Here is a 26,842-nt window from a genome sequence, read left to right as displayed (position 1 = left end):
ATCACAGGACAACACCCCTAGGACTCCTCTGATCCCACTGAAAGTTAACCCTCTACTCTCTTCATAATTTCTTTAAAGACATTTGCATATCACAAAGATATGACCTATGCATATCTTTAAGCTACAGAGCTAAAAAAACAAAACAAACAAAACAAACAAACAAACAAAATCCTGCTTTCTTACCAGAGCCTAATAAATAAAAAAGTTCACGTGTTCACTGTGTTTGTTTTCTAAGCACTTACAGGTCATCATTTGAGAAAAACTGGGAACTTTTAAAAAACTCTGAACCCTAAAAATTGTATGTATTTCCCATGAGACTAAACCCAAACTGGCAACTACAGTGAGGTCTTCTATAATGTTTGAAATTGAAGGCATTATTCTTTTTGTAAACATGCACTTCTAGGTCACAAATCTATTAAACTTAAAAAGCCCAGAGTAACCCCAATAACATAGCTAGTGCCCAGATGGTGGTTTCTAATAACATTCTCCAAAAAAGGAACCCATGTCTCGGAGAAATGGTTGATTCCAGGGTTGAGACATGGAAAATACAAATTGAGCCTGCAGCATTCTGTAGTATCAGAAAGTAAGGATAGGGGTGCCTGGGTGACTCAGTCAGTTAAGTGTCTGACTTCAGTTCAGGGCATGATCTTGCGGTTTGTGAGTTCGAGCCCCACATTGGGCTCTCTGCTGTCAGTTTGGAGCCCACTTCAGATCTTCTGTCTCCCTCTCTCTTTGCCCCTTCTCTTCCCTTCTCTTCCTCTCTCTCTCTCTCTCAAAAACAAATAAACATTAAAAAAAAAAAAGTAAGGATAAAGCTTTAAAGTTGGGGCAAGGAGGCAGGGGGAATGGTGGTATGTCAAAAGGGCACATAGGCCAACCTGAAAGAAAGTTCTAGTGGCCAAGGCTGGAACAGGTTGAGCAGCAAATTAAATAATGACAATATTGAATTATAACCCATAAAATAACAAATAGCCATGAATTTTTACTGATACAAATAGTTGAGTAACTAAATGGGTAAGAAGAATTCGTAAACTTAGAAGGAGAAAAAAATTTTAAATCACTATTAGAACAACATAGTACAATGTACATCAAGTTCCACCAATGGATGTTAAAATTAGTGAACAAAGTTTAAAGAGAAAGAAGATATTTGCATAGTCCAAATTTAAGTCTAAGGAGAAACCGGGTATTCGCACAGTCCAGGTTTCTCTCCCAAGATACCTAATAATTACAAAGAGAAAAATAACTTTCCACTGGGGACCTGGCGAACAGCACCTTAACCAAGGTTTACGTCAGCAATAAGATGTCATGTACCTCTGACAAAATGTACTGAGATTCCTTCTGGTATTTTTTTCCCCAAAATGCATAACCTCAATCTAATCATGAGAAAACATCAAGTACTAACTGAGGAGCATTCTATAAAATATCTGACCAGTACTCTTCACAAGTTCCTGGAACTGGATCCTGAATGGAAAAAGGATAATGAAAAGCCAGTGAAATCCAAATAAGTCTATCGTTTTGTTAATAGTATTACAGTATTGTCCCAATGTTAATCTATCAGTTTTGACAATTTTACTATAGTTATACAAGATGTTACAGAAACTCTCTGTGCCATATTTTTTTGCAACTTTTCAGTAAGCCTAAAAATTATTTCAAAACAACAAATTAAAATCAATAATGAAATAACCCCCAATTTTTTCAATGTTTATAATGGAAGCATGATGTCAGGCTTAAAATGCCATCTTTGTTCTTGAAAACCTCATCAAGAGCTATGCAAACCCAATCACAGCTTTTCAATGCATTCTCAAAAGCATTGTTTTATAAAGGATAACACATCAATAACATCTTTTTCTTGTTACCTGTCATAATTATGATTAGGTGAAATTCATGATATGAGAGTAATGAGATCCACCTAAAAACCAAGCTTTAAGGACTATCTCTATTGCACTGAGAAGGGAAGTAAGAGCAGGAAACTTACCTTTTCTAAACTATTCTCCAGAAGTGATTTGTGCCTCTTCCTTATTTAGGTGGAAATTGTGGAGGGAGAGAAGCATAGCAATTTGCCTTTTGTGGAAAAATTCAAACCACTTCAATTTGCCTCTGGGATAGGGTAGCATTCTACCAGGTAAGATGGAATATATCTCCCTGGGGGTGGGGTGGGGTGGAGAGATATGTATCTACATCTGAGGTCAGAACACAATGAGTGGTCCGTAGCTCCAGGGAACAGCTAAGTAGCAAGACCAGATCTATACTGTAGCAACTGGAGTGGGTCAACTGGCCCTAGGTTGCTGGTAATATCCGCATAAATCAATGCTGCATGTGTCAAATGGATTCTACTCCTAACTTAGATTTGATATGGAAGTGGTGAGTGATTTGGCATGATATCAATAGTACTATTAGATTTAGGTATGAGTGAATTGATATCATTAGATTTTTAACTATAATTAGCCTACTGCTTTATGATTTCTGAAGTACATGTTTTATTTGAGGTAACTATTATGAGGTACAATGGGAAGACATACAGTATCCCCATATGATGGAACAGGATAAAGGGATCAGAAAGGTTATAAATCAAAGTCAGGTGGTAGGTTTGCAAAACCAAGACTCCAGTCTCTAGACTTCCTTGCACAGAGTACGTATGCACTAACATAATGGACAAGTATTATTTCCTGGATTCCTGCAGTTTTATTCCTTCTGTTTTTATTAGTAACAGGTAGGTATTAGGAACAAGTTATTAGTTACTAAAAGCATTATTTTCAGAATAGAAAAGGCATCACCCAAACCAGCTTCTACCAACGTATTAATTAATGCTGCAGACTTGTGCTACCCAATATGGCAGCCACTAGCCACATGTGGCTACTAAATACTTGAAATGTGCATAGTCAGAATTGAGATGTGCTGTACATGTAGGATACCCACCAGATTTCAAAGATTTAATATAACAAAAAGAATGTAAAATATCTCAGTAAGTTTATATTGATTGCATACTGAAATTTTATCTTGAAGATATTGTTTATATAGAAAGAGAGACAGATATAGACAGTGTTTAACAGTTTCCAAATAATAGTAAGCTTTATAAGGATCATTTGACCCTCACAAATTGGGCAGTTATTCCCATTTTACAGAAGAAGCTATGCTGGGGTGACTACGTGGCTCAGTAGGTTAAGTGTCAAACTTAACTTGGTTTGGCTCTTGGTTACGGCTCAGGTCATGATATCACAGCTGTGAGTTTGAGCCCTGTGTCAGGCTCTGTGCTGACAGTGCAGAGCCAGCTTGGGATTCTCTCTTTCTCCCTCTCTCTCTCAAAATAAACTTAAAAAAAATTTTTTATAAGAGGCTATGAGCTAGTATTGACGTACCAGATGCTAGGTCTTTAGACTTTTACTGAGTAATGATTCCACTGGCAGAACACTTATGTTGTAAAATATAGCTTGAACATTATTTAAAAATAATAGGATAATAATGGGAATACCTTTAGCATTCCCAGTGATGGGCCACATAGGAATATGAAATGTCCTCAGGACGCTTGATACTCTGCACTACCACTCTGGCAATGTCAGCTGACCCCACATTCCACTTCTAGACTCCTGAAATAAAATATAGATCCCTCCCATCCCAATCCACATGTTCTCTGGTCCCATAAAGAAACTGTGGTCCAGAGAGATGAAGTGCTTTCATCAAAGGCAGAAAATGAAGGAATGACATTTATCAGACCCTAATAAGATCTGGCCTCCCTACTCCCTAACAATTTATGCCCCCACATGACTTAACAGTGAGCTGCTCTGTAAACATGTAAGTAAACTGTGAAACAAATTACCAGATGAGACAGAGAGAGGAGAAAGAAAGAAAGAAAGAAAGAAAGAAAGAAAGAAAGAAAGAAAGAAAGAGAAAGAAAGAAGGAAAGAAAAAAGAAAAGAAAGATAAAAGGAGAAGAAAAAAAGAAATGAAAAGAAAGAAAAGGAGGGAAACAAAAAGAAAGGGAAACAGAAGGCAGGCATGCTAAACTTTAATAAAGTTCAATATGGTCTTTTTGTCCCCACTATGAGTAACCCAGTGAACTCTCAGCTTCCTCCTCTATAAATATGGGATTGAAATACTCCCTGGAAGGTTTAGTCTGAGCATCAAATGAGAACGAATATAAAAACACCTGCACAGAGAAAGCACTCAACCACCCATTGATGGCCACTTCCTTTTATCCAGAAGATAATGATCTTGTCTTAAGGCATTCCAAATTAATACAGGATGGTTGAATAAAAGGGACAAAATGAAGTATTTTCTTCTCCCTTTCTAAGTATTCTTTTGTCCCTCCAACTTTTCTATCCCTTCTCTCCCCTTTCCTAGGATACAGTCAGCGTGGAGCCAGGGTTGGGCTGTGCAGGTCAGGAAGCAGATAGGGCAGGACCTCCTGTGTGAAAGTATCCAAACTTTGGGTACCTGTCAGAGAGTTTTTCTTCTTACCTTGTAAGACACTCCACTCAAATGGCCCCAGAGGGAGATCATAGGCTTATTACTTTCTAGAGGCTTCCAGTTTTGCCTTTCCAGATAACTCTAAGAACATAATACCAGAGAAATGACAGAGAGCTACCTAATGCTACCTGGCCCTAAATACTGATTTCCAGCCAGCTCTTGTCTAAAGTGTAAAATTTTTTTCTAGTTGCAAACCCAAAGAGATTGGGCTAGTGATCAGCAAAAGTGTAAGAAACTTTGTTCAATGGGGTTTCAGACACTGCCAAGATTTGACTGTACCCTTCTGTCAAAATCAAAACTTCTTCATTGAAATCAGTACGTTTGCTTTACTCACATCCACTCATCTTGGGTTTCAACAACCAATGTGCTACTAACTTTCAATGTTATGATTCTCTGAACGGGCATTTTATTTATCTCTATAAATAAGCTAACTGTGTGGCTCAAAAAATAGGTAGCCACTTTGTAACAGTCACTCAGTGAAACAGAATATCTTGCTTCAAAAAACAAAAAAAACTATGCTGGGGGGTATCATGAGAAGGGGGAGTAACTGCTAATGGGTTTCTAGGGGAGGGGATGATGAAAATGATTCCACACACTGTGCACTTTAAATAGGTGAACTGTGTAGGATATGTGAATTATTTCTCATAAAGCTGTGTTGGGGGGGGTGGGAAATGAGGCTCAAACCACCAAGACAATTTATCATTACTTGTTCACAACCTAGTGTGAACGGAGAATGGATAGTGTGTGTGTGTGTGTGTGTGTGTGTGTGTGTTTTAATGTTTATTTATTTTTGAGACAGAGAGAGACAGAGCATGAACAGGGGAGGGTCAGAGAGAGAGGGAGACACAGAATCGGAAACAGGCTCCAGGCTCTAAGCAGTCAGCACAGAGCCTGACGCAGGGCTCGAACTCACCGACCACGAGATCATGACCTGAGCCAAAGTCAGACGCTTAACCGACTGAGCCACCCAGGCGCCCCGAGAATGGATATTTTAAAGGATAAACTTTAGCTTTCTGTAGGCAGACCTACAGATCCTATATCCTATAGAGATGACAGCCATTCGGTTTTTTAATTTTCACTAAAAAATCGCAACCCTATCCCATAACCCCAGAAAGCAACACAGAATAAGCCTTCCCTCTTGATATAACCTGTATCTGCTGCCAAACTTCTATCAAAAACTCCTGACATAGAAATACAGGGTACTTGAAGAACATTAGGTCCATCTATCCCTCTAAAAAGTCTAGACTCATCCCTGAATAAACCCCAAACCATCAAACAGCAGCATGTATGACCATAAGGTCTCAGCATCCAACAAGGGCTTCTCACAACACTTACGGCAAGGAAAATTGCAACTACAGCTAGGAAATGTACTACAGCATGGACTACTAGGATGGGCACACGGATGCTCTCCCACTGCTGTTCTTCAATCCCCTCTGCATCTTCTGTAACACAAGACATTTCCCTCAGAAATAAATGCCAAGAAAAGCTTTTCTAAGGAGCTGGTAGGTTTCCGCCTTTATCCTCATTGAATTGTGTGACTATTCATCCCTTTTTATTGTGGCTCCCAGGAGGCAATTTTAATTTGCATAGCATCTGTCCAAGTCCATTTTAACCTGCTTCCCTTTACTCTTGATTGTATTTTATTTTCCACTTGTAATACTTATGCTCACTTCAAATGCTTCATGGAAGCTTAATAAAAATAAATGCAGAGACAGATTTTGGCTCTAAGTGTATTTTAATAGCATCTTAATACAAAAGAATGTGTTTCCTAATCTTGCTGAATACTCAGGGTTTGGAACAAAGATAACCAATACATATTTGTTACTATAAATCTATTTTTTTCTAAAAGTGGAACGAGCTTTTGTATTTTTACTATTAGGCAAGAAAATAAAACTAGGCAACATTACAGTTCTTGTTTTTAACTGCTATATTTACATTTTGGTCTTGAATTTTTCTGTATTGTTCTTAACTTCTTCAGTACTATTTCTAATAAGTATTGTAATAAGCTGGTTAATTTTTTGAGGTTAATCATTAAAGATCAACTATCCACAGAAAGAAAATTACAAAAGGGAACTCAATAGCTCTTTAACAAGCCAGCCATCCAAAGTTAAAGTTAGGGACAAAAATTTATGCCCTGAAGATAAGAAAAATACATAAAATATATTGGTTAATCCCTTTAAAAATACTAATATCAACAAATTTCTCTCCCACCTTGTACTAACTTCCATGTTCAGTAAGTTTTTATCCATCTTATATCAACTCTTGTTTCGTACATTTGGAGAAAGACAAGAGTTTTCACCCACCGGCTCTTAACACACACCACCAGACACAAAATCCGTTTGCACCAAGACATGGATTTCTGAAAAACCGATGTGAATTCTCAATTGGTATTTCACACTCGTTTTTCAAACGAAAGTGGGAGGGACTAACTCAAACCTAGTCATCTCAACTGAACAGTTTTCTATTTTCAACCAAATATACATGCAATACCCACGGACCACTCAAGCCACACAACATCCCCAGTAGCTTTCGCCATTTACTCACTCGGGCTAATAGTGGTTCAGCTGAACCGAGGGCTTCGATCTCAGGGTCCGTGTGCTCAGAGGAGGAGCACTAACAATCATTTATATAAACGCCGAGCTGAGTGAGCCAGACCTTCCAGCACACCCTAGGGAAGCAGCTCCTAACAATGGCATCAAGCATCTGTCCTGCGCTTTCTAAATCCTGAAGAGTTTTTCCAAAATCTCCCCGGCTCTTTTCCAGGTTGCTTCCTTCCTGTGACTCCGAAACTCTGCGGGATAGTCCAGGACTCCCACTTCCCTCCTGCGGGCTCTCGACTCGTTGTGTAACGACGGAGGACTCAGGACTCAGCTGGAGCGCGCGGCAGACCCCCTCCCCCTCCCTCTCCTCCTCCCCCTCCCCGTCTCCGTCCCTCTCCCCGCGGGACTACTTTCCGCGCTCTCGGGCCGCAGGCAGCCCACCGATGGTGTCGGCGCGCTGGCGGTGGGCCGCGCACTCACATGCGCCGCTGCTGGCCTGAAGAGGCGCCCGCTCCGGGGCACGGTGCAGGTCAGGGGCGGCTGGCAGCGGGTCGGGGTGGCCAGGGTCGGACGGGGGGTAAGGGTTGCAAAGAGGCGAGCACAGGCAGCGCGCACGCGGGCCCCACGTCGCTACCTTCGGGCTGCAGGCGGGGAGAGCGCTGGGCGGTGGCTCCCTCGGGGTAGGTGCCCGCAGGCGGACAGCAGGAGAGGCGCCGCCTGCCTGGCTGTCTTAACCGCCCGGCGCCCGAGCGGAGGGCGCGAACGGGTTCCGTGTGCTCTGAGCCGGACATTGGATCGGACCTCCACCCTCCCGCGGGGCCGGGTCACGGAGATGACACTCCTGGAGAGCGCAGAGTTGAACCCAAAACTCCCCAGGGCTTGTATCAAAGGGACAGTGGCAGTTAGCCCTGGTGATCACAGGACGCTACCCAAGCTGATCAATACCTTCTCTGGATTGGGTCACTGTCTGTCCCGCGCCCCTAAGCACCAGGGGACGCTAACACCGTGGTTTTTTTCTCTCACACCCGTTGCTCACCCAGAGAGCAAGTAGGTCGCTATTGAAAGAGTTTATGAGAAATTAGGTGCCTGCGCCCCAGGACAGTAAGTTCAGGAACTGAATCTAAGGGGGAGAGGAGCAAATTTTTGAATAAAAATATTACTATGAACAGTTCAATTGTATTCTTCACACTCCTGTAATAAATACTTCTCTGCAGCAGTGTTCGTGTGGAAAAGCCGGAAAGTGTGCATATTCGAGAAAAAGTTTGGTTATCAGGCTTTATGAGTGTATAAGACTATCCCAAAATTTGCCTACTGCATCTACCCTTGGAAATGAGTACTTTCATCTGTTTTCTGGTTTGTATTTACAAACAAAAATCGTTATTGAAAGCAACACTAGGAATTACTGCTAATTCTTCACCCGTTGCTAGAAATCTTTAGCTATGGGGCACCTGGCTGGCTCTGTTGGTGGAGTGTGCGACCCTTGATCTTAAGGTTGTGAGTTCAGGCCCTGTGTTGGGTGTGGATTCTATTTTTAAAAAGACAAGTTTTAGCCAGGAAGCCTATATAAGAAATCGATTTGGGGCGCCTGGGTGGCTCAGCCAGTTGAGCCAGGACTCTTCTTTTTTTTTTTTTTTTTAAATATGAAATTTATTGTCAGATTGTTTTCCATACAACACCTAGTGCTCATCCCAACAGGTGCCCTCCTCAATGCCCATCACCCACTTTGCCCTCCCTCCCATCCTCCATCAACTCTGTTTATTCTCAGTTTTTAAGAGTCTCTTATGGTTTGCCTCCCTCCCTCTCTTTTTTTTCCCCCCCTTTCCCTCCCCCATGGTCTTCTGTTAAGTTTCTCAGGATCCATATAGGAGTGAAAACATGGTATCTGTCTTTCTCTGTAGGACTTATTTCACTTAGCATAACACTCTCCAGTTCCATCCACGTTACTACAAATGGCCAGATTTCATTCTTTCTCATTGCCAAGTAGTATTCCATTGTATATATAAACCACAACTTCTTTATCCATTCATCAATTGATGAACATTTAGGCTCTGGACAACCTGGAAGAAATGGACGAATTCCTAAGCACCCACACACTTCCAAAACTCAAACAGGAAGAAATAGAAAATTTGAACAGACCCATAACCAGTGAAGAAATTGAATCAGTTATCAAAAATCTCCCAACAAATGAGTCCAGGACCAGATGGCTTCCCTGGGGAATTCTACCAGACATTTAAAGCAGAGATAATACCTATTCTCAAGCTGTTCCAAAAAATAGAAAGGGAAAGAAAACTTCCAGACTCATTCTATGAAGCCAGTATTACTTTGATTCCCAAACCAGAGAGAGACCCAGCAAAAAGAGAACTACAGGCCAATATCCCTGATGAATATGGATGCAAAAATTCTCAACAAGATACTAGCAAATCGAATTCAACAGCACATAAAAAGAATTATTCACCATGATCAAGTGGGATTCATTCCTGGGCTGCAGGGCTGGTTCAATATTCGCAAATCAATCAATGTGATACATCACATTAATAAAAGAAAAGATAAGAACCATATGGTCCTGGCAATCGATGCAGAAAAAGCATTTGACAAAATTCAGCATCCTTTCTTAATAAAAACCCTCGAGAAAGTCGGGATAGAAGGAACATACTTAAATATCATAAAAGCCATTTATGAAAAGCCCACAGCTAATATCCTCCTCAGTGGGGAAAAACTGAGAGCTCTCCGCCTGAGATCAGGAACACGACAGGGATGTCCACTCTCACTGCTGTTGTTTAACACAGTGTTGGAGCCCGGACTCTTAATATCAGTTCAGGTCATGATCTCTCAGTGGTGGAGCTCTGTGGGTGGAGCTGTTTAAGATTCTCTCTCCCTCTCCCGCTGCTCCTCCCCAGCTTGCTCTCTTTCTTTCAGAAGGAAAGAGAGAAAGAGAGGGAGGGAAGAATTGATTATACATAATTTTTTAGAATATTAAAAATACCATACTGTATACTTTTAAAGGATTTTAAAGTATATATCCATGATGTGCTCAAACATTTGGGTGAAATTGTTTTTTTGGATTAATTTTGAGACCGTTTAAAGATGTTTAAAGACCCATATACAAATATATTTGTCACTTTAAGCCAAGGCTGAGTAAAATTTTTCAAAGCTGGCTCTTGATAACTGCAAAATTTAAAAACGCCCTCTGAAGAATAAAGCTTTACTGGTATCAGTAAAGATTTTAAAAGTTGCCAGCAAACTCTGAAGGCAATTCCAAGAGGGGAATTATAAAAATGGAAAAAATACACATGAATCTGATTTAAAAAGCACATAAAAAAAGAATAAGTTGAATATAGCATTCTGCAATTACGTAAAATGAAAACAAACCAAAAACTTATACCTAGAAAATAGTTAGCAATACAAGAAAGTGTTATTTTTCTGGGTTATGACATTACTGTTCTTTTTTTCCTTCTATTTTAGTGTAATTTTTCTATATTTGTTTCATGCAGATATGCAACCTTTATATTGGGAAAAATAATTTTGTTTAAAAGTAAAATAAATCAATGAAATGTCAGTGTTTTAGTCACTAAAACGTATGTATAAAGACAATGACAATACTTAGAGTCATAACCTCACCCAAAATAGAGCTAAAAAAAAACAAAACACTAAAAGAATTAAAACTTTCTGCCTGTTTTTAGTCTAATTTTTAGAATAGTTTGATTTTTTCGTATTGATATGTCAGTGTATGTGCTAGTTAACGTTACATTAATTCCTAATCTCACTCTAATACACTCTAAAGATCCACCTAAAAACCAAGCTTTAAGGGCTATCTCTTTTGCACTCAGAAGGAAGTAAGAGCAGGAAGCTTACCTTTTCTATACTATCCTCCAGAAGTGATTTGTGCCTCTTCCTTTTCTAGGTGGAAATTGTGGAGGGAGAGAAGCATAGCAATTTGCTGATTTCTCTAAAGCTGATCATTGCCATCAATTTGATAAATTCAGACTATAAAGCCAACATTTAATAAATGTATTGCATTGTTAAGAAATGAGTCATTTTAGCTTATAAGTTAGCATTTTATTTTTGGGCTAGTCATTTTTTTTAATATTTATTTTTGAGAGAAAACATGCACATGTGTATGCAAGCACGAGCAGGGGAGGGGTAGAAAGAGAGGGAAACAGCGGATCTGAAGAGGTCTCTGTGCTGAGAGCAGACAGCCCAATGTGGGGTTCAAACCCGGCTGAACAATCCAGCTCAAACCCATGAATCCTGATCATGACCTGAGCATAAAACGAAGAGTCATTGGCTTAACCAACTGAACCACCCAGGTGCCCCTGCACTAATCATTTTCAAATGCCCTGTCTTCTGTTTTGCTGTTTGGGTAGTTTAGGTCACAAAATATAGGGAGGGAGGAACCTAAAGATGACCTTCCTCATTTACAGGTGAGTCACCTGGTGAAAAGGAGACTAGTTTGCACAGGGTCAAAAGTTAGGGTAAATGGGGAACTCATAGCTTCTAAGACTGCTGCTCTCTGCCCTCCACCTCATAACCTTCCTTTTTTATATTACCAGAGAAGAGTAACTGCCCAGTATTTAGAGAGCCTGATATTGGAATTCCCACTGAATGCATTCTCATTCTGGCACTTTTTCTTTTTACCATATAACTAAACTTATTTTTCTCTCTTGTTGTAATATCAAACAAGATGAAAAAAAATGACTTGGAGGGGCGCCTGGGTGGCTCAGCACAGAGCCCACTTCAGATCTTCTGTCCCCCTCTCTCTGCCTCTCCACTGGCACACTCACTCTCTCAAAAAGAAACATAAAAAAAAAAAAATTACTTTAACCCAGCAAGCCCATACCATCTGCTTTTAGTCTTTTTCTATGCATACATATTTTCTTAAAAAACAAAATGAGCTTACATACAATAGGTACAGAGATGAAAGTCATCATCCCAGAAGTCAGATAGCCTGCATCTGTATCCTGGTTCACCCAAACCCTGGAGATTTCTGCTTGTACTAATTACTTGATCTTCAGGTGGTTGTTGGTAATCAATGGAAACATCTCTTAGGGTAGTTAGAAAGAGTAAATGAGATAATGTGTGTAAAGCCCTGAACAGAATTATTATTGGTTAGCACTCAATAGATGGTAACTATTATTATTTTGTAACCTGCTACATTGTAAACTGCAAACATGGTTCCCTGTCATTCAATATCTTTCTACAACTTTATAATTAATAGCTGCATGGTATTCATTTGTTTGTTATATACCATAATTAACTAATCTTCCTATTAGTCACAAAACATTCTTGTAGCTATTTCATCGCACACATCCAGATAAATTCCAAAAGGCGCCTTGCTCAGGCAAAAGGTGTTGCTTGTTTTAAAATTTTTAATGCAAAAAAATTTTTCTAATGTATATAGCCAGATTTCCCACAAAATTATTTGTGCCAAATTCACAGTCTCCCAAAATTTAAAAGGTTGTTTGTTCCTCTAAGCTCTCACAAATACTGGATGGAATAATAATTTCAATCTTTTAAAATTTGATACATGACAAATGTCAGTGTTTTAATGTACATTTCTTTGACTTAGTGAGAGTAAATTTTTTTAATGTTTAATGATCATTTGTGGTTTATTCATGAATATTCTATGTAAGACCTTTGCCCATTTCTCTCTATTGATTTCTTAGGCTGAAGAGCAAGTAAACAGAAGGACACTGGATCTCTGATGAACATTGATCTCCTGAACTCTCTCCAAGCTAGTTGAAGTCACTGCCATATTTTATGAGCCTTATAATCAAACCACAGAATTATCAAAATTAAGATTTCTTTACAATCCTAATTGAAAGCTTTGGGGCCATCTGGAGTCCACACCCATTAAACACACATTGAAGATCTAAGTGGGCACTGGCAGGGGTGGGGTGTCACCTTATGTTTTTGTAGGCAGTATGCATGGACACGAACAGATAGATAAGGAAGGTGACCTCAGGTGAAGGGAGCAAACAAACTCATTCATGAAATCACTTGAGCCTCACTTTTTTTTTTTTTTAACATTTATTTTTTGAGAGAGAGACAGAGACAGAGTGTCAGCGAGGGAGAGGCAGAGAGGGAGATGTAGAAGCTGAAGCAGGCTCCAGGCTCTGAGCTGTCAGCACGGAGCCTGGTGTGGGGTTCAAACTCACGAACCACGAGATCATGACCTGAGCCAAAGTCAGGTGCTTAACAGACTGACCCACTCCTGAGTGCCCCTTGCTTTTTGAAAACTCCAAAAATAACTGGAAGTTTTTCTTTTTTTGTGGCGGGCAGGTGGTAATACTCCTTTTCAATAGTCACACCAGTGAGGGACTTGCCTGTATGGTTTTCACAAGGGTATCAGTGCTTAATGGAATGTCAGCAACAGACACAGGCAAAGGATATAAATTTGTTTAATGTTGATTAAGGGTATGGCTTATTATACAGAATGGCAAACCAAAGCAAAATCAACAACAGTATTCTCATTAAAGGATCAAACTTTCTGGGCCTGTAATTCCATGAATCAGTCACCCTACTATCAAAGCTCCCATATAGACGTCTACTATGAGAAGCTCTGCTCATCCTTCTCACAGGATTTTTAATGCCTTCTTCGCCTTTCCCAGCTGTCCTGAGCTCTCAGTCTAATTTCCAGCCTGGCCACCAAGTGCAAGGAGCTAGTGAGGGCTCAGTTAATTCCTTAATGCTCACTCCAAGGAGTGAGCTTCTCAGAGTCAATTTTCCCCTATCGAGTCCAGGTTTCATACAGGACTTATTTTATGGACATGGGGCATTTGGGTTATGTATATAACATCTGTAATGTGTCCAAGGTATATTTATTTTCACTACTTCCAAGATAAAGCAAATAAAAAACAGTGCAAGCAGCTATGTACACCATGCTCCCCCGTGAGGTCCGTGATAGGAAGGTCAGTCTGTAATGACTTGAACACCCATGAGTAAGTGAAGGAATGGAAACAGAGTACAGATAACTCCTCCCAAAGTTTTCACTATAACAAGAAGGTGAGAGAAAGGAGTGTCCCTTAAGGCCATCTTGGGTTCAAAGAATATTTCTTACTTGATTGGACAGGCTGGAATGTGTGTGCATGCCAAGATTACAAGTCATAAAGAAGAAAAGGTGGTTAACTGGTATAATCAGGTCCCTTAAGAAGGGAATGGAAATGAAATCTAGAGGAATTCACATTACAAAAGAAAAGGAAAAAAGAGGTTAGAGTGGGAGAGAGCCAAAGCCTAAGAGACTCTTAAAAACTGAGAACCAAGTGAGGGTTGATGGGGGGTGGGAGGGAGGGGAGGGTGGGTGATGAGTATTGAAGAGGGCATTTTTTGGGATGAGCACTGGGTGTTGTATGGAAACCAATTTGACAATAAATTTCATTAAAAAATAAAAATAAATAAAAATAAAAATACATTAAAAAAAGAAAAGGAAACTTTTTTTTTAATTGTGGTGGAAGGAAAGGGAGTCAGGATGAGTCATGCAGATTCATGCAGATAAATATTTTCATTAGGGAAAAGAAAGAAAATGGAAAGAAATGTACTTTCTCTCCTAAGCTGGAGGATCTGCTGAAGGTACAGTGTGAGGAGACCAGGGATTTGAGAAAATGATAAGCCCTGGAATAGAGCTATATTCGTTTCCTATGGCTGCCATAACAAAATACCACAGACTTAATGGCTTAAGACAACAAAAATTTATTATCCTACATTTCCATAGGTCAGAAGTCCAAATGGGCCTGACTGGGCTAAAATCAAAGATGTCAGCAGGTCTGCACTCCTTTCTGGAACTTTTCCAGCTTCCAAAGGCCACCTGCATTCCTTGGCCTATGGTCCCATTCCTGTAGCTTCCAAGCCAACAACAGAGCATCACTCTGCCCCTGCTTCTGTTACCATATCTCTTTCTCTTTTATCTTCTGCCTCCCGCTTCCACTTTGAAGGACCCTTGTGATTGCATTAGACACATGGGATAAGCCATAATAATCTTTCTATTTTAAAGTCATCTGATTAGCAACCTTAATTTCATAGGCAACCCTAATTCTCCTTTGGCAGGTAACCTAACACACCCACATTCTGGGTATTAGGACATGACATCTTTGGGGCGCCTGGGTGGCGCAGTCGGTTAAGCGTCCGACTTCAGCCAGGTCACGATCTCGCGGTCCGTGAGTTCCAGCCCCGCGTCAGGCTCTGGGCTGATGGCTCGGAGCCTGGAGCCTGTTTCCAATTCTGTGTCTTCTTCTCCCTCTGCCCCTCCCCCGTTCATGCTCTGTCTCTCTCTGTCCCCCCCCCAAAAAAAAGGACATGACATCTTTGGGAGGCCACTATTCTGCCTACCACAAGGGCCTAAGGAAACAAATTGGATACTAATGTAGGGACCCACCCAGCCCCATGGAGTTGGTCTAAAGATGATTTTAAACTGAAGATATTTGAGATGCAGTCAGTGGATGCTGAAAGAAGCCTTCTCGCAGCTTCCCTTATCTGACCAAAGACAAAATCTTCAGAAAGTAAAACAGCCATAAAGCCCCTCTCAAGGGAACTTCACTGCCAGGAAAAGGACCAAGCACTCCCACATGGATAAGAAATTGCATGAACAAACATTATCACAAATGGTCATACTTTCATTTGTTTCCCTAAAAACCCATTTGTCTTTCCTAAAAGTCCTTTGTTCTCCCATGGAAGCCCTTTCTTCTGCCCCCCCCCCACCATGTGCCCCTATTAAGTTGGTATATAAACCCCATAAACCCTATCTTTTCTCCTTTAATCTGTTGTCGGTTAACTTTCAGCTCCTTCCCCACCCCACTGGACCTAAATCGGTAGAGGGAACATTTGTCCTCCCAGTAGTGAGAAGGGACCTAGAGAGAGTCTGCACAGCAACACTAAGGACCCCTAAGAGTGGATTCTACAAATATAGCAGCATCAAAGCCACAAGTGGGCATGGCTTTCCCATTCACAAAGAATTCTCGCTTATGAATTCCCATTAATAAAGATAGAGAAGTTAGAAGGTTGAATAAATTCTAGAATGTGGTTTTGCTAGGTGGATAAAGCAATAGAAAATGGAGCAAGGAGTTGAGTGGGTGACGTGATTCATCAGAAGAAAGTGAAACCAGGGGGATGCCTGGATGGCTCAGTAGGTTAAGCGCCCGAATTTGGCTCAGGCCACGAACTTGCAGTCTGTGAGTCTGAGCCCTGGGTCAAGCTCTGTGCTGACAGCTCAAAGCCTGGAGCCTGCTTCGAATTCTGTATCTCCGTCTCTCTCTGCTGGCACTCTGTTTGTCTTTCTCTCTCTCTCTCTCTCTCAAAAATAAATTTAAAAAAATTGAAAGAAAGAAAGAAAGAAAGAAAGAAAGAAAGAAAGAAAGAAGAAAGAAAGAAAGAAAGAAAGAAAGAAAGAAAGAAAGAAAGAAAGAAAGAAAGAAAGAGGAAGCCAGGAAAAGACAGGTAGAAAGGGAACCCATGGAGGCATCACTTGGAGGCTGAGGAGTGGAAACAGGAGGATGAGATCACTGCACAGGAAATTGGCATTTAAGACTAGAATTCCAGGTTTTGACAAGGTTGCATGGTTTGGACATGACAATAGGATTATGGAGGTGGAAGGGAGGTTTTCTATCAGTTTAACATCTTAAAACAACACTCATTTATTATAGTTCTGGAGGTCAGGAATCTAGGGCAGCTAGGCTCGGCTCTGCTCTGTATATCATGGGGCCAAATCAAAGTGTCAGCCAGCTGGGCTCTTACCTGAAGGAAGGCTCTTATCTGAATAACCTGCTTTTAAGTTCACGTTGTTGGCAGAAACCAATTTTTTGCAGGACTGAAGTCCCTGTTTCCTTGCTGACTGTCAACCAGCGCCTCCAGGCTGCCCACATTCCTCCTTATGTGATTCCCTGCATCTTCAAAGCAGGTCCTTCTCAAACACTGAATCTCTCAGACTTCCCCTTCTGCCTTTTAAAGGGCTGGTGTAATGAAATCAGGCCCATCTTGATAATCTCACCATTTAACGGTCAACTGATTTGGGACTGTAATTATAACTGCAAAATTCTAAATAAATAAATAAATAAATAAATAAATAAATAAATAAATAACTGCAAAATTCCTCAGAGCCGTACCTAGATTCACATCTGGGTAAATAACCAGTGAATGAACTGGAATCTTGGGGTTTGGGGAAAAGAGGATCTTTAAAATTGTGCCTACCCTTGGGGAAGTTGAGATCAAAGAGCACAAAAGCCAGGGTGGTGGGTTGATCATCTAAATAAACAGACTTTGCCAAGGTAGTGACCATCTTGGAGAGAAGGGAAATGCCAAAAACCAGTGGTCAAAGTCTTAAAATCATAGAGAAGACAGAAGGTGGCATTAATACAGAAAAAGACAGTGTGTGTGTGTGTGTGTGTGTGTGTGTGTGTGTGTGTGTGTCTGTGTGTCTGTGTGTCTATGTGTGAGTAGCGGTGGGGGCCAGGGGGTGTTAAGAGCCCAGATGTGGAGCCATACTACCTTGGTTCATGTAATTTGTTTCATACAGCAGACTAGAGACCCAGTAAGAAATAATTCATTTGGGGGCGCCTGGGTGGCTCAGTCGGTTAAGCCACCAACTCTTGCTTTTGGCTCAGGTCATGATCTCATGGTTAGTGGTTTCAAGCCCCACTTCAGGCTCTATGCTGACAGCATGAAGCCTGCTTGGGATTCTCTCTTTCCCTCTCTCTCTCTGCCCCTCCCTCATTCTCCCCCTCCCACCCCCACTCTCTCTCACACGCTTTCTCTTTCTCTCCCTCTCTCTCAAAATAAATGAACTTTAAAAAAAAAAAGAAAGAAAGAAAAGAAATAATTCATTTGGTTATAAAGTTCACAGAGGTAGCCAAGCCCTAAAAAATGAGCACAGCAAGGAAAAAAAATATGATTAGGTACTGATAATTGACCTCCAGAGTCAGAAAGTGGGATAATAACATTTGTCCTGCAAAATAGGCTAAAAGGTTAAATGTTGAGAGTTCAACAAACTAAATTCCACATATCCATAAAGTCTTTTAAGTAATCTTTTTAACTGAAATATAACATACATCCAAAATAAGTACAGAAAAATCTCAGTAAACAGCTTTATGTATATTTACAAAGTGAAAACACCTGTGTTTCTGCAACCCCGATCAAATATATGTTTGTTATATGTCCATTATATCTCCATAGAAACAAACAAAAACCACATAAAACTCATGTATAATGATAAAAGTCAAAACAGTACCTTTGGAAGGGACAATGACTAGGGTGGAGCATGGAGACTTGGCAGTGTTGATAATGAACAAATGCATATACATATATATGTGTGTGTGTTTGATCTGGGTGGCAGATATACAAGTGTGTTCACTTTATAACTATACATTAAGCTGTTTACTTAGATGGTCTGTACTTATTCTGGATCTATGTTACACGTCAATTAAGAAGTTTACTTAAACAGGGGGCGCCTGGCTGGCTCAGTCAGAGGACCATGTGATTATATATATATATATATATATATATATATATATATATATACACACACATATATATATACACATATGTATACATATATATATGTATATATATACATATTTCTTAATGTTTATTTATTTTTGAGAGAGAGAGAGAGAGTGTGAGTGGGGAGGGGCAGAGAGAGTGGGAGACACAAAATCCGAAGCAGGCTCCAGGCTCCAAGTTGTCAGCACAGAGCCTGATGGGGGGCTAGAACTCATGAAACATGAGATCATGACCTAAGCCAAAGTCAGACACTCAACCGACTGAGCCACCCAGGTGCCCCAAGGAACGTGTGATTCTTGACCTCGGGGTTATAAGTTCAAGCCTCATGTTGGGTATTTATTTTTAAATAAGAAAAAGTTTAAACAAAAGACTTTATGGATATGTGTTATGAGGAAAAGAAGGATGGGGAAATGCCAGGTTAAAACAAGTGAATTAAGTAGGCTTCATCATTACTGAACAGCATTTATTCATGGAACCTATCCCCCAAGAAGCATCTCGAAGGCTGTATTCTTGCTAACATACTAACAGAAATGTGACAGAATCTTCTGGAACCAAACTGTGGAAGCCTTGAGAGCCAAACTAAGGAGTTTAAACTTATCTTGAGAGTGAGAAACTAATGAAATTTTAGTGTAGATGGATGACATTGTCAAAGTAGTGTTTTCAAAAGATTAATCTGTTCACATACAGAATGGATGATGGGGTGTGAGAAGGCAGAGATCAGTCTGAAAATGAAAAAAAAAAAAAAAAGACTGAACTAGAGCAATGGTGGAAAAATTTTTGAGGAAAGGGGCGTGAAAGAAACATTGCAAAGGAGGAGTTTATAGCACCTGGTAACTGGTGGAACATTGAAGGTAAAAGACAAAAGAGCTGGAACTGACTTCAAGATCTCACACCTGAGAAGCTGAAAACCTCATGGTGTTGTTAATGGAAATGATGAGAAAGTAATGTATCTGTCCTCAGTGTGTGTTCTAAATATTGCCTCTCTCTGGCCTTGAACACAACAGATAATTGATAAAACTTGATTGACTGAATAACAAAAGTGGGTTTATCTTATGCAATTCAGGGGCCTATCCACCCTTACCTGACTTTGCCATGTTGTTAAAATGGAAGAGGGTTTCATCAATGACTGATCTCTTTCATATGATACATTACTGACTACTATAAACACTTCATTGTCTGCAGAGATAAGAGTTCATTCTTGGGAACGAATGAAGTTAAAGTCTAATGGGCATTAAATGACACATGGTTCATTATACAATGTGTTAGAGTTTTTTCACATCTGACTGTCATGTTTAATATTATAATGGATGATGCCAATAAAGCCAAACACTTATAACTTCACCCAGAACCCATATTAGACCCAAGAAACGTACATTCAATATTCTATGTGTGACAAAGCCATAAGTCAATCTAGATGTACCCATGTTTTATCTCCTCTTTAGAGTTTTTGCTATTTGATACTTGGGTGCCTCAATTTCTTTCCACAAATTAGAGGTGATAATATCCATGCTACAGGGTTGAATAAAGATAAAATAAAATAATGTGGGGATGCCTGGGTGGCTCAGTTGGTTAAATGTCTGACTTTGGCTCAAGTCATGATCTCACAGTTCATGGGTTCAAGCCCCATGTCGGGCTCTATGCTGACAGCTCAGAGCTTGGAGCCTGCTTTGGATTCTGTGTCTCACTCTCTCTCTGCCCCTCACCCACTCCCTCTCTGTCTCTCTCTGTCTCTCTCTCTCAAAACTAAGTAAACATTAAAAATTTTTTAATAAAAAATAAAAATAAAACAACGTGCATTTGGAAAACATAAGGTAACCTCGATGTTTACTCAATGCCAATAATAACTTACTGATTAATACTTATTGAGAACTTGCTACTTGCCAGGCAGTATTCTAAGTGCCTTTAAGTTTTGTGAGGTTTTTAAAAAAACTTTGTCAATCTTTACAACAATGCCCTTAGGTGGATTCTATTAATATCTCTATCTTGTAGATGATAAAACTGAAGCATAGTGAGAGTAAGGAATTTGCCCAAGGTGATACAGCTAGAAGACAATTTATGCTCGCATTATGTCTCTTTACCTTAGTGCTGATATAAGAAACAACGACACCACTATTTCCTGTAAAAACTGTTCAGAAAAAAAAAATTTTTTTTGGAGAAAGAAGGCAGAATGAATTTGCTCACCCTTCAAAATCCCCCTCCGCCACACATACCAAAGTAAAAGAAGAAAAATAGGAAAGTCTAGGCAGTGGTGAATCCAAGATAGGAAACTCCATGAAAGAAACCCCAAATGATAAGAATTTTACTAAAGCCTGCAGGTTGAGGGACTTGGGGCTGGAAGCAGGTAATGGTGGTAAGGAGTTTGGCTAAATAAAAGGAACTCAAACCACACAAAGCAGGGGACTGGAGTCAGGCTCACTTTTTGAAGCCTCAGGCAGGGATGCTGCTGCCCACTTATAAAAGGGTAGAGGTGGTGAGAGACAATGCTGTTCAACTCTGCCTAGGGATGCGTGGCTGTATTGTGTGGTTGGGGATATTGAGGCAGAGACCTAGCACATTTGCAGGGGAACCTCCCCAAGCTGCCATCTTGCATCCCTAGTGCCTCTAGAGGTCTATGTGCCTCCTCTCTGTAAAGAGGGCAGTGGGCACTGAGAGCCACTGGGGTGGACCTTTAGCTATGAAGTACCTGGTCTCACCGGCTGCCTTTGGGAAGGCCTTCAACACTGCTGGATAAACTCAGGCACCTCCATGGCTCCCTGCTCAGTAACAAGACTTCCCAAATTAGATTCCTCCACAGTGAAAGTGTGAGCGACCCAAGCCACCATCCTGGCCTTCCCACCCTCAGCAGTGTATAAGACTGATAATGAATTAAATCATGTTAATCCTGAAAAAAAGGCACTACTAAGCTCTGGCTAGGGATGTAGCCTATGGGCTGCTCCATTTCTAGTACACTCTTATGGGCCTTCTTACATGTCTCTTAGCCCTTACATATTTTCCACATCTTTATCTCTTTGTGTTGGATCTTGCATAATTTCTTCAGATATGTCTTCCAGATGTCTAATTCTCTATACAGTTGTATTTATCTTCTATCCAAATTCTTAATTTCAATGATTAGGGACACTTTTCATTTCTAAAAGTAGTATGTTGTTCTTCAAACTGGCCTAATTATTTGATAGTCTCCTATTCTTGTTCATGTTTTCAGTATCTTTTTTTTTTTTTTACATTTTAAAATACTTCAAAGAGAATTATTTTTCATTTCAATTCTGATAATCATAATATCTTAAGTCTTTATGGTTCTGGTTCTATTCTCCATGGCTTGCTTGATGTTTGTTTTGTAATTTTTTAAGTTTTTTGGACAACCTATATGAAAGAATTCTTCGGGCCCTGGAAAAGTCTGAATTTCCTTCTCTCAGACACCTGGGGATTTTACCCATCCTCATAGCCTTTGAATTATAGGCTTGTGTTTTTGGATCATGCAAAGAATGTACATTCAGGTCCCAAACTACATAAGATTGGGCCAGTGGCTACAAATTCTCAGGGGAGGGTTTTTTTTCCTTCTTTTTAAAATACCCGTTCAGGGGCACCTGGGTGGCGCAGTCGGTTAAGCGTCCGACTTCAGCCAGGTCACGATCTCGTGGTCCGTGAGTTCGAGCCCCGCGTCAGGCTCTGGGCTGATGGCTCAGAGCCTGGAGCCTGTTTCCGATTCTGTGTCTCCCTCTCTCTCTGCCCCTCCCCCGTTCATGCTCTGTCTCTCTCTGTCTCAAAAATAAATAAAACGTTGAAAAAAAATTTTTTTAAAAAATAAAATAAAATATCCGCTCATAGTGTATGCCAAGATAGCAATGTTGTCTTGTGGTTGGCAGAGTGGGTTTCCTTTCTAGTTTGCCCTATCTGAGGGTATACCTCTCCTGGGTCTAGGTGTTACATTTCCATTTTATGTGAACTCAAGGCTTTGACCCCATCCTTTCTGTGCGATGCAGCTCAGATCAAAACAACCACTGTAGATCTCAGATACCCAATGAGTTAGCTTACTTGCTTGGCCTTTGTTCCATTACTGATCTTAGTGAACTCACCTAATAATTTAAAAGTGGGTTTTAATCTTTAATCAAATATTTTTAGATATTATGTAGCTGGGTAGTTTCAGGGTCTCAAATGCTGAAGTAGTGCTGAAAATACAAGTCCTCAAATATCTCCATCATCTTTTTCATTTTTTCATGGAAAATGGAAAATTACAACATGTCACAAGTTAGAAAAAGATATGCTGAGCCTCAATGTAGATATCGGCAACTAGTGGCCAATCTTCATTTCATTCATATTCTCCTTTTCTCCCCCTTTTCCACAAATTATTTTGAAACAAATTTCAGATAGCAAATAATTTTATTCATAAGTATTTTCATACGTATTTCATAAATATTTTCATAATGTGCCCCCCAACCCCGAACACACAGAGTATGTTTGGAAATGTCCAGTAGTCTTTTTGTGGTCGTGACATCTGAGAGTTGCCATTGTCACACAATGATCATAAGCCAAGGATGGAAAACATCCTGTAAAATAAGCAACAGTGTCACATCCAAGAAATCATTGCCAAATCCAATGTCATAATGATTTTCACCTATGTTTTCTTCTAAGGTTTTACACTTTTAGCTCTCAACATTAGGTCTTTGATCCATTTTGAGTGTTTTCTGTTTATGGTATAAGGAAAAGATCCAACTTCATTCTTTTGCATGTGGATATGCAATTTTCCCAACACCATTTCTTGAAAAGATTATCCTTTTCCTATTAAATTGTCTTTGCACCCCTGTTGAAAATCAGTTGACCATATATGCATGGGTTTATTTTGGGACTCTTTATTCTATTCCATTGGTCTATATGTCTGTCCTTACACTCATGATTATAGGAGCTTTGTAGTGTGTTTTGGAATCACAAAGTGTGAGACTTCTAAACTTGCTCTTCATTTTCAAGATTACTTTGGCTATCCAGGGTCCCTTAAGATTCAGATGCATTTCAGGATGGGTTTTTTCTACTTCTGAAAAAAATGCCATTGGGATTTTGATAATGATTACACTCAATCTGTAAATAATTTTAGGTAGCACTGTCATCTTAACAATATTAAATATTCCAATCCATGGGCACAGGGTATCTTTCCATTTGTTTATGTTTTCTTCAATTTCTTTCAGCAATCTTTTGCAGTTTTCAGTGTATAAGTCTTTCACCTTCTTAGTTAATTTTATTCCTAAGTATTTTATTGTTTTGTATACTATTGTAAATGAAATTGTTTTCTTAATTTTCTTTTCAGATTGTTTATTGCCGCAGTACAGGAAAGCAAGTGATTTCTGCATGTTGATTTTGTAGCCTGCAACTTTGCTGAATTTGCCTATCAGCTCTAACAATTTTTTGTGTGTGTGGAATCTTTTGGGTTTCCTATGTATAAGATCATATACCATCTGTGAACAGAGATAATTTTACTTCCTTTCCAATTTGGATGCTTTTCTTTTTCTTGCCTAATTGCTCTGGCTAAAATGTTGAATAGATGTGGGAAAAGCAGGCATCTTTGTTTTGTTCCTGATTTTAGGGGAAAAGTTTTCAGTATTTCACCACTGACTATGATGTTAGCTATGAATTTTTTATATATGGCCTCTATCATGTTGAGGAAGTTTCCTTCTATTCCCAGTTTATTGAGTGATTTTTTTTATCATAAAAGCATGTTAATTTTGTAAAATATCTTTTCTGCAAATATGTTTGCTATATGAGATGATCACACAGTTTTTTGTTTGTTTGTTTGTTTGTTCTAATAATGTGGTATAGTACATTGATTGTTTTTCATGTGTTGAACCATCTTCACATTCCATGGTTAAATCCCACCTGGTCACGGTTTATAATCCTTTTAATAAGTTTTGAATTTGATGTGCTATTATTAAGTTAAGAATTTTTGTGTCTATATTCACAAAGGATAATAGTCTATAGTTCTTTCTATTGTGTCTGTGTGTGGCTTTAGTACCAGGGAATGCTGACTCCACAGAGTAACTTAGGAAGTGTTCCCTTCTCTTCAATTTTTTAGAAGAGTTTGAGAAGGATTTGTGTTAGTTCTGAAAAGATTTGGTAGAATCTATCTGTAAGCTAATTGGTCCATTGTTTTTCCTTGTTGGGAGGTTTTTACTACCAATTCCATCTCCTTGCTGGTTGTAGATCTATTCAACTTTTCTTTTTTTTTTTTTTTAAGATTTTATTTTTAAGTAGTCTCTACACCCAACATGAGGCATGAAGTCACAACCCAGAGATCAAGAGTCACACACTCCACAAACTAAGCCAGCCAGGAGCCCCTCAGCTCTTCTATTTCTTCATGAGTTGGTTTGGCTGATTATATGTTTCTGGGAATTTGTCTCTCTTATCTAAGTTATCTGATTTGTTGTTGGACAATTGTTCGTTTTCTTTTATAATATGTTTTATTTCTATAAAATCAGTAGCAATGTCCCAACTGACGTTAATAATTTGAGTCTTCTCTCTTTTTCCTTAGTCAATCTAGCTAAAGGTTTGTTTGTTTTATACTTATAAATATACCTATAAAACTTGTTTTAGTACTTAGTCCATGACTTTATAACTGCTTAGTTAAATATTTGCCTTAAAAGAGTGTGAACTACATTTTAAGGCCAGTTTCTAGCTTTATAAGAGGTACTCAACAAATTCATTGTTAAATGAACAAAAGAGGTAAGTTTAAAGGAGTGTACAAAAAGAAATGTATACAAATCATATGTGCAAAGGAGGCATGGGGTGGTTTGAGGTAAATGTGCAAAGTTGGCCCTTCTATACTGAACACAATACAATTTCCTTAACAGCATGAGTTTTTTTATTGTTGTTGTTATTTAAACAACAGCCAATGAGGTGGACTTCTATTATTAAAGCCTGGTTCCTACAGAGTTCTTCCTCACTTCTCTTTAATGTCTAAATTTCTTTATCATGAGCCAGCAAATAAAACCCCAATCTTAACAGGAAATACTCTCTCTCTTTGTACTCCTGCCTTAGCTAAACTCAGTGACTCCTGATGTTTTTGTTTATCTTCAATTTAAGCTCCGCCTCCAGTGTTCCATAAAACCTTGCATACAGGCATTGCAATTAAGCTATTGAGTTTATTTACAAAGTTAGAAGGGCATTCGGTTAATTGTAAGATCCCTTTCAACTCCACCAGTCAGTGATTCTGCCGGAGATGAGTTATTCAGCTTGCTGAGTTTAAAATGCCACTGAAGGGGCGCCTGGGTGGCGCAGTCGGTTAAGCGTCCGACTTCAGCCAGGTCACGATCTCGCAGTCTGTGAGTTCAAGCCCCGCGTCGGGCTCTGGGCTGATGGCTCAGAGCCTGGAGCCTGTTTCCGATTCTGTGTCTCCCTCTCTCTCTGCCCCTCCCCCATTCATGCTCTGTCTCTCTGTGTCCCAAAAATAAATAAATGTTGAAAAAAAAAAAATTAAAATGCCACTGAAATGGTCACTAGCAGTGGGTTTCAAATTGTGGTCTGACAATCCTAGGATACCACAGAGAGGCTTCAGGAACTCCACAAACCATTTATGTAAATGTTGTTTTTAAAATATTTTAGCCATTTAGAGAAAATATTTGCAAATCATATTTCTGATAACTTGTATCCATAGCATGGATTTTTTCTTCCCAAATAAATAAATAAATAACATGCATACATTTTCATTCCATTCTGTAGTGAAACTAAAAATGTAAATGGGGAACCTAAGTGTCTGACCATTGTTTTTGGCTCAGGTCATGAATTCACCATTTGTGAGATACAGCCCACTGTTGGGCTCTGTGCTAACAGCATGCAGCCTACTTGGGATTCTCTCTGTCCCTCTCTCTCTTTGCTCCTTCACTGCTCTCTCTCTCAAAATAAATAAATAAACTTTTTTTTTAATGTAAATACTGCATATGTCTTTTTTTTAAAACACGTGTACTATAGAACAACTTGTATCCAGAATTTAGAACACAACTCAATATCAAAAAATTAACATAGTTTTAAAAATAGGCAAAAGATTTAAGTAGAAATTTCAGCAAAGATATATGAATGGTCAATAAGCACACGAAAATATGCTCAACATCATTAGTCATTATGAAAATACAAATTAAAGTCACAGTGAGATACCACTTCCTACCCTAAAATGGCTATAACCAAAGACAGACAATAACAAATGTTAGCAAGAAAATGTGGAAAAACTGGAATTCTCATACATTGCTGGTAGGAATGTAAAACGGTACAATTACTTCGGAAAATAAGTTGCAGTTTCTTTTTTTTTCTTTTAATTTTTAAATGTGTATTTATTTTTGAGAGATAGACACAGAATGTGATGGGGGAGGGGCAGAGAGAGA

General features: G+C 39.4%; 1 protein-coding gene across 5 annotated transcripts in view; it reads right to left on the bottom strand.

Annotated features, from left to right (window-relative positions):
- ABCG2 (ATP binding cassette subfamily G member 2 (Junior blood group)) overlaps positions 1-26,842 on the bottom strand; it is a 141,569-nt gene that overhangs the window by 58,647 nt on the left and 56,080 nt on the right. Inside the window, exon 1 of one of the 5 annotated variants that reach the window (XM_027060581.2) lies at positions 7,446-7,560. The exons of 3 other annotated variants lie outside the window; for them this stretch is intronic. The gene's annotated coding sequence lies outside the window, so the exon portion shown is untranslated. Of the gene's footprint in view, positions 1-7,008; positions 7,331-7,445; positions 7,561-26,842 lie in introns of those variants that run through there. One more of the 5 variants, XM_015073633.3, reaches the window with a different exon arrangement.

Source organism: Acinonyx jubatus, chromosome B1, assembly GCF_027475565.1.
Source record: "Acinonyx jubatus isolate Ajub_Pintada_27869175 chromosome B1, VMU_Ajub_asm_v1.0, whole genome shotgun sequence".
Lineage (NCBI taxonomy): Eukaryota > Metazoa > Chordata > Mammalia > Carnivora > Felidae > Acinonyx > Acinonyx jubatus.
This window is presented reverse-complemented; position numbering and strand designations above follow the sequence as displayed.